Genomic DNA, 15764 nt, shown 5'->3' on the forward strand with positions numbered 1-15764 from the left:
GTCCCAATTAAAAGATGACAAAGGAAAAGCCAAAGTGCATTACACTTATGCATACGATGATGTGGTAAATGTGATCATTATTAATGAAAATCAATCTTCAGAACCAATCAATGTTATCACGAGAAGCAAAGAAAAGGTTACCTTTCTAGGTATAGCAAAAGATTCAACAACCACATCACAACAATACAATTTAGTAGAGAAATTACAACGAATACCCGCTCAAATATCAATTTTGGAACTTCTCAAGGTTTCACCTATGCATAAAGAAATTTTGGAGAAATCTTTAGTGGAAACAACAGTTTCAAAAGATTTGGATGTAGATCAGTTCCAAAACATGGTAGGACACCTTATAGCTCCTCATTGCTTATCATTTTCTGAAAATGATGACGCATCCTTACAACATCCTCACATTGCTCCTTTACATGTTGAAGTCTCCATAAATAAAACTCATGTCAAACATGTGCTCATAGATGGAGGAGCTGGCTTAAACATTTGTGCATTAAGTTTGATAAAAGATTTGGGATATTCAGAGATTGCAGTAGACCCAAAAAAGAAAATAACCATCAAGGCTTATGATGAAGCAAAACATTCTTCTAAAGGAACTTTTGTGCTACCAATAAGAATAAGACCTATGAAAAAGGATACATTGTGTCAGGTTTTAGATTTGAACCTCTCTTACAATATTCTTCTAGGAAGGCCATGGATTCACAAAATGCAAGCAGTTCCTTCTACATATCATCAATGTGTAAAATTTCCTCATGAAGGAAAAAAAATCACTATAATTGCAGATTCCAGTCAATATTGCAATAATTTGAAATCCGCACAAGATACAAGAATTTCGCATAAGAGAGAATTAGTATATCCTACCAAAGATATTCAAGCAAAGCTATGGGAAACTTTTGAAGAAAAGCTCAAATTAAATGATGAAGGAATGGGGAAATATTCTTTGCATAATTTTCCACTTTCCCCTACACTAATACATTTACCCTAAAATTCCGATGGAGGTTTCCGACAGAGAAGGTATATTGTGATCAAACTTGATTTTTTTTTGAAAAAATGCCCGATTTCATCGGAATTCTGATGATAATGCAACATTTGGTTTCAATGGAGAAGGAATTGGCAATGACATTTGGGTTTTTTTAGAAAAATTGCCCGCGTACATTACTTAAAAAAAAAAAAAAGACCAAGTCATTTCATAAATCCCGCCTCTCATTCGTCCTGCGCCCTCTGTAGCGAACTTGTGGGTTTAATCATGGCCGCAATAGGGAACGGGGGCATGAAGTGCCAAGGGCTAGCACATAACTAGCGAGGACGACCGCAAGGGAGCCCAAAATGGGTTGTGTAAATGGTGACGCCCAGGCCTCCGTCAACAGTAATAAGAGCTACGGACAGAGGAAGAATTTTACCGGCAAAAAAAGCTACGGACGGAGGAAGAAGTTCACCTGCAGTAAGAGCTTCCTCCATGCTGTATATTTGACGTCACTGCCATGTCAGGCTGGAAGTGGTGATGGAGTATGATTTGGTGGAAGTGGAGGTGGACTCTAGCCGACACTGATCAATCAGTCGTTGGTAATGGGAGACATTATTTTAAATGGTATGAAAAATTTCCAGCTATGGCTAGATAGATCTTGCTTTGGTTTTCAGGAAGCCATTGGAGTGAAGTTGATTGCGTCTTCTGGTGTTAGATAATTTGTATTTTCCTCATTTTAGGGAAGATAGGTTGTGTACTTCATATTTTAATGCTTATCTTGAAGGAGATCAGATGTGTGGTGGACATTTATTTCAAATTATTATTGTCCTGTATCGTGTTTATGTTAAAATATGAATTTGCAGGTGCATGTAATGGTGTAAACTTTCAGTAGTAGATGTTGTTGTGGACAAATCTTTTACATATGTTTATTGTTCTATTCCAGTCTATATGAGAATTATGTAATTGTTAAAAAATTCCCATAAATAACAAAAAGATCTTTTGAAAAGTTTATTAAATATTTAATGATGTTGGAAGTGTTAGTGGGTATTTGGTTTAGAGGTGAATGAGTCTATTTGGGATCAAGTATTTTGACGAGGCTAAGAGCAAGGCCCTAATATCAAAATAGTTCAAAATAGAGGAAGTTTGGATCACAACTCCAAGTGATTTGGCAAAATGATTAACCCTCAATTATAGGCTCTTGATAGGTTTTTATCCTAGGACTTGTGCTCCAATATCAAGTAGATAAATGAATTTTATGGTTCTTTTCCTTTAGATTGAGTATTCAACATTCCCATCATTGTGTTCCATGAAATGACATCTCTTTGAGGCATTCTGTCAAACAGCTCACCCGCTTTACGGATGCTTCCACATTTTGCAAACATATATACCACACTATTGAATCTCTATCCATCTTCTCTAGCTTCAACCACAACTATTCGCATAAGCGTCCTTTCCCAATCGAGCAAGCGAGTGCCTACCTAAAGGCCCTCTCAAGGTACCTTAGTTCACGTTGTCTCAGGGCATATTAGGGGATCACAATGGGGATCACAATAGGGAACATGCAGGTAGGGGCCATTCCCCGATGAACATGAAGGAGGGAGGTGGACATAGTTCCCTATGGGTTTAATTGCTGCAGGATGTAGGAATGGTTTAATCGCTCTAGGAAAAAGGTAGGGTATAATCAACAAATTCATTGTTATACATATTCAAATATTTAGATTCAAATTTTATTATAAATTTATCAGATTAATTGGCAATAGCAGAGATGGTGAGAAGTTTTTGTAATATGATATGATTGATTTAAAAGAAGAATTTCTTACAAGATCTAAACCATTGAACAATCCTACAATCATGTATTATTTAACACTGCATTTTAAATAATGAACAATATAGTTAGCCTGAAACATATTAACACTACTTTCCATATTTAAAATATATCCTAATTAAGGGGATGGATGACCTAAATCTGTGTGATTGAGTGCCATTATGTAAAATATATCCTAATTATGGATGCTGGTATATATGGTAGTGACAGAAAATCCCTGCTGCAGAACCGTGAGAGCAATGTGTAGTGATCGAGTACTATTTTTTCTCGGTGTTTTGGAGGGGAGCATAAGTGTACCATTAGGAAGGTGGTATAAAATGGAAGCTGAGAGGTATAAGGTTATGAGGTGTGGGTTAGGATAAGATAGGGAGGTAAGTGATGAAGGATGTAATGGTAAAAGAGTAAGTTAGGATATGTTAGGGGTTTGGAAGGTAGGAAAGTGAATGGGGGGAGATAAAAGGAGGATGGAATGGGGTTAGCTAGGTGAAGTAAAAGTAAGTGTGTATGAGGTTAGGAAAGTGGAGGAGGTTAACATAGGGGATATGAAAGGTAGATGGAAGGTAATAATGATAGGAAGTGAGGTAAAGGTTATGAGGTGTGGGTTAGAAAATAGGGTGTAGGAAATGGAAGGAAGGGTCATATCACTTTGAGAGTTTTCACCAAGATGAATAGCCCGAGTATGGACCTCAAATCTTACAAGCCATGAGGATCCACTTGTAGTAGAGGAGAATATACTTGCATCTTGGGAGCTTATTAGGAGTTTGTCTTGAATTTGGGAAATACATATAGAGGAGATAGAATATTGATCATCATGCATAAATACAAGAGGTATAGACTATAGCAAGCACATATCATGAGCCAAAGGATCATATTCGAGAGTTTCTTCATCTCCAATCCTCTACATTTTTAAGGTCCACAAATGGGGTTGAGGATAAGTCTTGTTTACTAATTAGCTTGGACTTATGCTTTGGGTTGCATCTATATGTGAGCAACCTAAAGGCATAATTTTCAATGCAATTTTTGAGAGGACTTGCTTCCACCTTGTGGTACTGGGAGGATAAAATGCACCAAATCACATTGGAAACCCTCTCTAGATACCATTTTGGAGTGCTTCAAAGTGTGTTCTATTTCAAAATATTTTTGACAGAGATGCATAGACGAGTTTCACAATTTACATAATAAGGTTTCATTGTGGCTCAACATGAGAGTTAGTTTTTGGAGTTCTTGTAGTTTGTAGATTACATTCAAGACAAGTTACTTGTCAATTATTTCATTAGGGGTGGAAAGCCCAAAATTTTAGTTTTCCTGCACATGGCCAATCCAAATGACTTTAGGGTTGCTATGGCAAAGTCTCTTATGGAAAAGGAGGTACATGGGAGGACACAAGAGGCATGAGAGAAGTTTGTAACCTTGATTAAGGGACTAAAGTGTCCATAGGCCTCCCCATCCTTCAAAGGATAATTTAGACTTACTATATGATTTACAAAGAAAAACCCAATAGTATTAATATTAGGGACATAGGTCTACTAGAGCATAGTAGGGGCCATAGGGTAGTCACATTTGACCATAATAGACACAAGGATATTTTAGGTATGAGAGAATATAGGGCTATCAAGCTAGGCCTTCTATGACTCAACAACATTTTAGGGGAGAATCTAGTGTTTTTAGTAATTAGGATCTCTAATTATGGTGGGGCCTAGCCAACATAGGGTTATATGAGAGGCACATGTTATGTATATGTTAGTATTAGACAGAGAGTGCCCACAAGGTCTTAGAGTAGGTGGACACCATGATAGGATGTCAAAGTAGATAGTTGATATGTGGGTCTTTACCCTCCCAACCACTCAACATACACCACCATGGGTCTTTACCCTCCCAAACACACAAAGGTCAAAGGAAGATTCACTACTGCAACACTCACATTTTTTGACAGTCTCAAGCACTTAGGACAGTCACTCCTTTCGTGGCCATTCTTCTTCACACAACACTCTCTAACATTAATTATGATGATAGTGTACCTCCTTAAACCTTCCACCAACACCTAACTCGATACCAAACTCTTTCCCAATCTCGCTAATGGACTATTTAACTCAATTAACTATGAAATTGTGATGGTCAATGCAAGGTTTAGGACAGTAGTAATTAGGATCTTCTAATTATTGTGGGGCCTAGCCAACATAGGGTTATATGAGACAGGGGTAAGTTCAATAGTGATTTCTCCTCTACAACCTTTGCCAGTCTGTGCAAAAATGAGAGCTTGACAACATTCTTTCACTTTTAGCTAGCTAAATTTTTCAAGAATTTTATCTCTAGATTTAATATTATTTTCTTGCACGAATCTATTAATTTTGAGATAACAGATCTTGTCTTCATGAATTGATCCTAGTTTATCCCTTTAACCCTGATTAATTTATTTAGAGTGTTTAGTTCCATTTTAATCCTTTCTTTTACAATTAAATATTATTAAAAAATTGTATTATTGTTCCAAATTTTGTGGATATTTAGGACACAAATAAAATATAAATGTAATCATTCCATATTTTTATAGGAGATATTAGAATGAGACTAATAGGAAGAGTAGTAAACATGAGTCACAATGAGCACTTTAGAATAAATCTAAACATTATAAGGAAGAGTATCTTGGAAAAATAGAAGCATAATTTATTTTCCAATATGCAAGATTATTACTTGGGAAAGAATCTTGAAAGAGGATTGAAAAGATTCCTTGAGCTAACATTGTCTCACTTATCCAAAATTATGAGGAAGGATTCATTAATGAAATGGTCATTAACAAGATGGAGAGAATAATAATTAGGAAGAGATAGATTTCACATGCTACTAGGTGACTAGATTGGAGAGAAACTAGAGGCAAATCATTTAGCTTGGCCATGACACAAAGTCTTAGAATAGATGCCAACCTTGGAGAATGGAATGAAAATCCAAAACAATTAATGAGTGGTGAGACAAGTAGAGGCATCTATAAATTTTGTTTGAATAAAATAAAGAAAAAATGGGACTAAAACCAAGGGAAATGCACATGGAAAGGATATGATGAAAATCAAAATAAATAGTTTGAAGATAATATTAGTTACCTAAAGGATATTCCACTTGATTATTTGGTATATCATAACTATTTTGACAAATTTTGAAACCATTAGAGGTACCTTTTGCTTCTATAGATGAGGCATTCATTCATGTTGAAGTTGTGATAGCTTATTTGCCTCTTTCTAGACAACAAATTATCCATACGAATTATCATATATACTTGTAACCTCCATCCCAAACCACCTATTTCACTCTTCTTCCTTTGTGTACCTCTTTTATTCTCCCATTACCTCTTCGCTTACCTAAATTCAATCCAAAACATAGTGTATATAGCATAAAAAAAATTCCATATTTGATTAATATTATCCACAACATATCGAAAAGACAAATACCACACTTACTATGTCATCAACCAAAAATAATTTACTTTCATATTCAAAGAGTTCAATAATGGAGAAACATCCATGCGGTGCTCTACACATGTCCTTGAAGGTTCAAGAAATACTTATCCTCTATTGGTCCAAACTTTAAATCACTTTCCATGCATGAAAATAATTGCAACCATACACAATTTCCCACCTAATAGATTCTCTCAAACTAGTTTACTATCTTAACATAGGCTCAAGGAAAAGCGGGCCAACATAGGAATCCAATTGTCTTAAAAGCCTTCAAGACCATAGTGGTGAGGATTGAATTTCTTTCTTTAGTGGTATCTTTCTCTGGATTAATTAGTTGGGGATTCTATTAGGACCTTTTCCTAATTAAAAAAAATATATAAAGATTACATCCCTAAATATTGCATTCATAATAGATTAAATTTTTGCAATATTGAGAATAAATTCATAATAGATTTATAGTGATGAATAAAGAAATATTTAAGATTATCAAAAAATTGATGTTTTCTATCTCCCAATCATCATTCTGTATTGGGTGATCTTTGAGGCATTATGTCAAATAGTTCATGTGCCTTATCTAAGCTTACATATTTTGCATGCATGTGTACTTGGGCAGTTGCACTACAACATCTATACTCACTAATCACATTTGGTTGGAAGTTTCTAAATCCATTTCAAACACATCTTGTGCATATCCTGCAATCATAGCATTCCATTAGATTGCATTTCTTTGATGCATCTCACTAAAAATTTCATGCGCTTTCATGTCTATACTTCCACATTTTCCAAACATGTCAAATAGAGCATTTCCAACCGTAAGCATCTGATATTAATTTCCCTTACCTTCTGCTTTAATGGAAGCCCATACTCTATTCTAAAGCTCCCATTTTGGCACAGGAAGAGATTACATTGGCAAATAAAACTGATCGAAATGGAAATCTATTTGTTGCATTGACTGTTGTAGATAGGAAAATGGAATGCATCAAAGCAATGTTAAACTAGCTCAACCACAAAAACTAGATTGCAATGATAAGAAATCCTAAAAACATTCAATAAAGGCATGAAGATGAAATACTAAAATAAAATGCAAACCAAATCATGTATCTCCTTCATTGTTCCTCCATTGTCCTTCTTTCTCCTTCCAATTACTGTGTTTGTGGATCTCACCTACAAGTGCAAAAGCGTAGTATAAAAGCAAGATGACTAGAAAAATGGCAATATAAGGATACTAGAAGCGTCGTCCTTTTCATTGAAGAAAATCATCCAATTTATAGACAAATTGGAGAGAGGACAAGATTAGCATGAAGAGATTTGAATGGAAATTCAAATCATGAATGGCAAAATTATGACAAATTATGACAAGATTGACATGCAAGATTGATTGATTGACAAAATTATGACAAATTATGACAAGATTAAAATACCATTCCCATGAAAAAAGGGAAGAGAGAAAATAGCCTCCATGATTGCAAAAAATGGAAGCATAAACATAGGAGAAAATTAGGGGAAAAATTAGAAAAATTGAAGAAAATAGGAGAAATAGAAATTAGGAATTAGGAGAAATTGGAAAATTGGAAAATTGAGGAAAAAGATGAAATAGAAATTAGGTGAATGAATTAATAGGTTTTCATCCATTAATTAATTCATGAAAAAGAACTAGGACTAAATAAATAGATTTATTTAACCCACCAAGAAGAAGAAAAGGATTAAATGATCAAATCATAAAACCCTAGAAATAAGAGACAAGGAATTAGGTCAAGACAACAAGAAATTAATGTCGATTCGATCATGATTTTGATTGACAAAGGACCAATGCTGATAAATGATTGAGATTGGTTGACAAATTGACCAAGATTGACAAAGAGATCAAATTGATAGGCACCAACTGATGAGGAACAATGACTAATTGATCCAAATTGACATGATTGAAAAGGACAACGATCGATGACAAATCGATCGCAAAATGACAAGATTGACTAGAACAAGGATCGATGACAAATCGATTGCAAAATGACAAGATTGACAAGGACGAGGATCGATGACGAATCGATCACAAGATGACAAGATTGAAATTGACAATGTCCAAAATGATAATAAATGAGCACGCACCATGATGTGACAAGATAAGATCGACCAAAATCATGACTGAAGATTTCTATCGACAAGACCTAATTCGAAAGTGAGAAAAATGAGGAATGTAGAAGAAGGACTCGATGCTCGTAAATGATAAAGACCAAGTGCGCAACATAGAAGAAATGTTAATACAATGCAAAAACCCTAAAATAAGGCAATGTGCAAATGTTAAAGTATGACTCCACAAGCATTGACCATTTTTAGACATCTACATTTTGCCCCTCTTTGAGACAATGCGATTCTAAGCATTGTTTCAAATAACAGTAATGAAAATGCCCTAGACAATAACAATGACATAGGCATGCCCCCTTGAGGAATTGGCCAAAAAAATCCAAAAAAGAGGCCAATTGATCGATAAGAATGATAGAAAATGATAGGTTCGAACGGATCAAAAATTAGAGGTCGGATACACAAATGACAAGCAGTGGAAGGTACAAAAGACCGTGACCAGCATAAGATGGAGAGGATGCATGTCCATCTAGGTACTGACAAAGAGCTATATAGAAGACAAAGAGAATGAAAAGAGTTCATTTGCACTGGCCAAAGTGGAGGAATTGTTGCTCTGGAAAAGGACCCTTGCATAGAGATGGCGAACATTCCAATGGAAGATCACCTCGGGGAATGTGTATGCATCTACAAATGACCGGACGACGTGGGATCAGCGGTATGTAGCTCAAAAACCTATATGTCAAATTTCATGAATTTTGCTTGCTTGCGGGACATTGCGGGGTCCATAGGGGAGGAAAAAAGGAAGAGCTGCACCTGTGTGGGTGCATCTTCTGCCTGTGTAAGGTGTTCTGCACCTGTGTAAGGTACACAGGTGCAACTTGATGCTACATAGGAGCAAGACATGGTACACAAGCGCAATTGTGCACTGATAACCCTAATTTGATGGAAAACAATGCGTAGATGATCCTGAAAAGGGGGATAAGGATAGGATAGGTCAAAAATAGATAAGAAAACCCTGATTGGTGCATGAAACAAGGAAATATATCCCTTAGGAAACAACCCTAAAACTGACAAATTGTGCCCCAATTGTGATGCAGAGTTGACAATATCCATTGATTGCGCGGGAGAATAGACCTGACTGCTTCATGTTGCGATACAGACTCAGAAGTACTAACAAAGATACACTAGAAGGACTTGGATTATACTACATCACATACATGCCTGAGATTAGGGCAAACATAGGACTGCTCACCACATTGGCAGAGCGATGGCATTCAAAGACTTCCTCATTCCATCTGCCAATTGGAGAGGCGATAGTGACACTAGAGGACGTGTGGCATATCCTCCGCATTCCAATTCATGGGGAGATGGTAGTATATGACCCAACAATAGGGAGAGAGTCATTGTGTAGATTATTTGAGTGCGATGTAGATGACCTTGATATCATAGAGAGGGAGATCCGCTGAGAGACCATGGCAATAGAGTACGATCAGTGATATGTGGGGATAGTTGTGGTTATAGCATGCCTATTAGTAGGGGATAGACGAGGACATGGATTCCCTATTGGATGGGGGAGAGTGCTAGAGCGGATGGCAACAGAGGGGACTATATATGCATGGGGACCACGTGTGCTTGCCATTCTATATTTTCAGTTGCATCAAATAGCATATTAGAGGGTTTAGACTTTGAGCTGTGGGGTCACACTGTTATAGGTATGGGAATTTGAGCACATAGCCATATGTCGGTTGATTGCAGAGAGACAGGTAGTACCACAGCAACCATATGTGTACTATTGTGGGGGAGCACTAAGACAGGGTCCATTCAGATAGATATTGTATTGGTGACATGAGCTAGACAGGTTGAGAGATTTCACATGGAGGCCATATCTTGATTGCCCTGGATGGTCAGATGATGGCGATGAGCTACCATATTGCAAACAAGAGAGATACCTGATTGGGCAACTAGTGAACTACCAGAGAGTGATTGAGATGTATTTGCCAGAGAGAGTTAGATGATAGTTTGGAGAGAGGCAGGATGTACCAATAGGGACTGCACACTTTGCCCAATCTCACAGAGAGACGAGTCAGTGGGGGAGGATGATTCAGCCACACATAGCATATACTGACTTCACACAGCTATAGTGGAGACATTGGGATTGGAGATCATATGTTGTAGATGTTGGGATGACAAAGGAGTATGAGCGATGGTTTGCATGATGGCGGCCAGTGCCATTGATGGATCTGGATATTTCGGTACCTAGGAGACAGGAGGACTTCCCACTCACTGGAGAGGAGGAAGATGATGAAGATGGAGATAATGAGGAGAGAGATGATGAGGACAGAGATGATGATGAGGGAGATGATGAGGATGGAGATGATGAGGAGGGAGATGATGAGGAGGGAGATGATGAGGATGAGGGGGATGAGGACGAGGGGGATGAGGAGAGTCCTAGGTGCATGCTGCGAGATGAGCCAGATCCAGCAGATCATGAGGCCTTGCAGGATATACCCATAGGGCAGGAGACAATGAGCATAGAGGAGATGCAGACATGTAGGGCCACCATAGCAAGTCAACATGATTACATTGCCACATTAGAGGGACATAATGCTATCTTGAGGACAGAGCAGGATTAGTGGTCAACTTAGAGGAACAGGTATAGAGCAGAGATAGCCAAGCTGATAGTGGCTCGAGATACAGCGATAGCCCAGGCACAGCAAGCAGAGCAGAGAGTGACTGAGTATGTTGGGTCGATTAGGGATGCTAGTGTGTGTGAGATGGCATAGATGTTATTAGAAGCTGGAGATGAGATGCACCATTTGAGGACTTTATATGAGAGTGCAGTTCCACCAGAGTAGCGAGTAGCATCATATCGGTCACGATCAAGGATAGGGAGCAAACAATGCTCTTGGAGGTCAGTGAGTAGCATGGGGGTGAGTGGACCTATGAGACCACCACAACCAGGACCAAGGACAGGAGGGGCGTCATCCTCAAGACATGGTAGGGATGAGGAGGATAGAGGGAGCACCCAGTGACAGAGGCACGTGCTCATTATGACGGGGACATTTAACATTATGTACATAGCCTGCGGGCCATATATGGGACAGACAGTCCAATTTTGTACTCCGATACTTTTTTTGTTGATATATGATATGATATGCAACTATATGATGGGATGCAATGTATTATGGCTTATGTTTACTTTCCATGTATGGATGTCTTATGCACTGTCTATGTACTATTTTTGGAACATGTATGAATGTTGTTTATGTTTTTGATTCATGTATAAGATGAAATGGATAAAATGCTTTGTATGGGCTTGATATATTGCAAATGTACTAACCCATGAATGCAGGATGCAACTTATTTATTTGGAGATCAAAGAACTAGATTGGACGGACTGCCAAGACTGATGGAAGAAATGTTAGTAAGAAGAAATTAGATAAAGGATAGTTAGAGATGAAGGAAAACTTGCTTTCACAAATGCACATAAGTAGGTGAGAACCTTTATTTATTGTAGCAAAGCGGATGCAAAGCATCATGGCATTGAAGGCCAGAGTTGGAACGCAACCCCTTTGGCAAAAGACAGACACATCGCACATAAGGAATGAGTGAAGCATCCTGGAGTGCATACATCAAGGGTCGAGGTATGTGTGGCATTCACAAAGTGAACGTACTTATCACAGACACCAAATGATATAGTTGCCCCAGTTTGTGACAAACATTCCACAAACAGCAAACACAACAACAACAAAAAAAAAAGGAAAAGGGACCATGAACCATCTCGGTCACTCTAAATCACTCAGTGACATCATCAAGCAACATAGGAACATGATCGAAGCCAAAGATAAACCAATAAAAAGATAAGATGCACAAATTCAACCAAGTCAAACAAACATTCTGATCATCATTGTCAAAGGTGGAAAACAAGAATGATCATGTTGTCTGGTTTCAGGGAATGCAGTACCCCATCTAAGACAGGACATAGTTTGGTTTCAGGGAATGCGGTACCCCATTTGAGACAGGACACAGTCTAGTTTTGAGCATACCACACCCTGTATAAGACCCATGATAATAGTGACAAGGACAAATGATATTGATGTTGATTGATTGATATGACAATTTTGATCAGTTTGAATGTCTGGTTTGATTGAAAATTTCATCTATTAATGCGTGATTTCAGTTTGTAGCATGTTATTTGGTTTATTGTCGTTGAATGTATGCTCAGCGATCTGTCTATGCACAAAGGGGACCATTTATTGACAAAATGCAAAATGCCAAAGGAATTGTTTTTGGATTTTGATGTTTTGAAATTTTATTTTTTTTGTTCGTTTTTTCAAGACTTTATTTGACCTTTTTTTTTGGATTGTTTTAGGACATTATGTGATTTTTTTTGGATTATTTCAGAACATTATGTGATTTGTTTTGGATTATTTCAAGACATTATGTGATATTTTTGGATTATTTCAGGACATTATGTGATTTTTTTTGGATTATTTCAGGACATTATGTGATTTTTTTGGATTATTTCAGGACATTATGTGATTTTTTTTTTTTTTGGATTATTTCAGGACATTATTCGATTTGAAAGCTCCAGTAATTGATCATGACAAGGGGCATGCACCGAATGAACATTTGAAAGATATATACAGTGACCAGGACCAAAACATATGCACAAGGACTGGAAACTTGAGTATGCAAGACAATGATGTTGACCAATCATAGGCCTGGAACATAATATTGGGTCAGGGCAAGGATAAGCATGATAAACTTGCGGGGGGAAAGTATAGCTAGGGGTCATGATAGATGGCAAAGAAATAATCTTTTACACATGGCACCTGTTTGCCTGGTTTTCACCATGGTACTTGCCCAAAGCACCTGTTTGCCAAGTTTTCACTAGAGGGCGAACGATTTTTCTTTACTTTGTTTTGCAATATTTTCACTTTTTTTTTTTTCATTTTTTTGGATTTTCATTTTTTTGGATTTTTTCTGGATCATATTGAAGAACTGCTAACAGAAAAACTATGCCCAGTACCTTCGAAGATGCATGCTATTTATAGGATTTGACAAAGGTTCACCATCTGGGGTTGCAAGCTGATATGCCCCTGAACCATAGGCTGTAGTAACTGTGAAAGGCCCAACCCAATTAGGCTCAAATTTTCCTTTGATGATGTCAGTGGATTGTGTATTCTTCGGGTTCGCCTTTAGGACCAAATCTCCCACTTTGAAGTGTCGCCCCTTGACCTTCTTATTATAAGAGCGACGTAGACAGTTTTGATATGCTTGCAAATGTGTCAGGCCTGCCTGACATTTCTCATCTAACATCTCAAGCTGATGCAACCTAGAGACTCTGTGCGTCTCATCATCAATCAAATATTGCAGGGAAACATGTAAAGAGGGAATTTCCACTTCCAAAGGTAAAATGGCTTCCGCACCATACACCAAGGAATATGGTGTTGTGCTAGTAGGTGTGCGGATGGAAGTGGGATAAGCCCACAATGCTGGATTCAACTGCACATGCCAATCTCGACCAGCGTTATTGACAACCTTTTTCAAGATCTTAATGATGGTTTTATTTGATGATTTGGCTTGATCATTACTTTGTGGATAATAAGGACTGGAGAAATGGTGTTGGATGTGAAACTTTTCACAGAGTTCCTTGACATCTTTATTTTTGAAAGGACAACCATTATCTGTGACTATTGCAAGGGGAACCCCATATCTGCATATGATATAATTTAGTAGAAACTTTGAAATTTGAACACCAGTATCATAGGTCATAGGGATAGCCTCGATCCATTTTGTGAAGTATTCTATGGCTGTGATGATGAATTTGTGTCCATTTACAGATGTCGGGTGAATCTTACCAATAAGATCCAATCCCCATTGAGAAAAGGGCCATGGAGATATGATAGAGTGAAGTTCTTGAGCTGGCGCATGAATGTAATTTTCATGTATTTGATATTTGTAGCATTTCTTGACAAAATCATGAGCATCCTTTTCCATGGTGGGCCAATAATACCCAACACGAATCAACTTTTTAGCTAGACTCAGACCATTGAAATGGCCCCCACATATACCATCATGAACCTCGTGTAAAGCCATTTGTGTCTCATCATAATCCAAACACCTGAGGAGGGTGTGGTCAAAGGAACGATGGTAAAGGGTGTCTGCGATGATGACATATTCGGCAGTTTGGCGTATGAAGGCTCGGCATTGGTTAGAGGAAAGGTTAGGTGGTAAGGTTTGGGATTTCAAATATTGATAGATGTCATTGTACCATGGGGAATTAGGACCAACAAGAACACACATCACATCTGTTATCAGAATTTCAAAAGAAGGCACCAGCAACTATTCAACCAAAAATTCACATCTATCCATATTGTGAGGCATATTTAACATGGAAGCAATAGTTGCCATAGCATCTGCTGACTTGTTTTGAATTCTTGGAACTTGACTGAAATGGATAGCCATAAATTTTGTCTTGAAGAAGTCTACCATATGCTTGTAGGGAAGAAGCTTTTCATCTTTTGTTTCATAGTCATCATTCACTTGATAGATGACTAACTGGGAATCTCCATAGACTTGCAAATGTGTAATGTTCCATTGGATTGCTACTCTGAGTCCCGTGACCAGAGCTTCGTACTCTACAATATTATTGGTGCAATGGAAAGTGATCCTGTATGACTTGGGGATAGCATCTCCTTGAGGGGTGACAAGCAATATACCTACTCCTGAGCCATACCTTGTGTGAGATCCATCAAAGTATAATTTCCATTCCTTAGAAGAAGTAACAGCAAATACTGATTCATTAGGAAAATCTATCAACATCAGATGATCATCATGAATAGGTGCCTCTGCAAGTTGATCTGCTATGATTTGTCCTTTTATTGCCTTTCTCTCAATGTACTCATTATCAAACTCACTTAGGATCATAACCCACTTTGCCAGGCGACCTGTCAAAGCTGCCCTACTAAGCAAGTATTTCAAGGGATCAATTTTTGCAACTAGCAACGTCCGATGATTTAACATATAGTGTCAAAGCTTCTGTGTTGCAAATACCACTACTAAACATGCCTGTTCAATAGTCAAATAATTTAGTTCATAGCCCACTAGTGTCCGTCTAATATAATAAATAGCCCATTCTTTGCCTTTCTCATCTTGTTGGGCTAAGAGAGCTCCTAGTGCCATTTCAGTTGCAGAAATATACAATATGAATGGCTTCCCTGCTATCGGAGGCATTAGAATAGGTGGCAACATTAGATAATCCTTGAGAGTTTGAAATGCTGACTGACATTGCTCAGTCCATTTAAAGGTGACACCTTTATGCAATAAATGTTGGAAGGGATGACATTTGTCTGCCAAGTGAGCTATAAACCAGTGGATTGACTGTAACTTCCCTTGCAAACTTCTTAGTTGACGGAGATTGGAAGGAGGAGACATGTCCATT

The sequence above is a fragment of the Cryptomeria japonica genome, chromosome 8 (assembly GCF_030272615.1).
Source record: "Cryptomeria japonica chromosome 8, Sugi_1.0, whole genome shotgun sequence".
Lineage (NCBI taxonomy): Eukaryota > Viridiplantae > Streptophyta > Pinopsida > Cupressales > Cupressaceae > Cryptomeria > Cryptomeria japonica.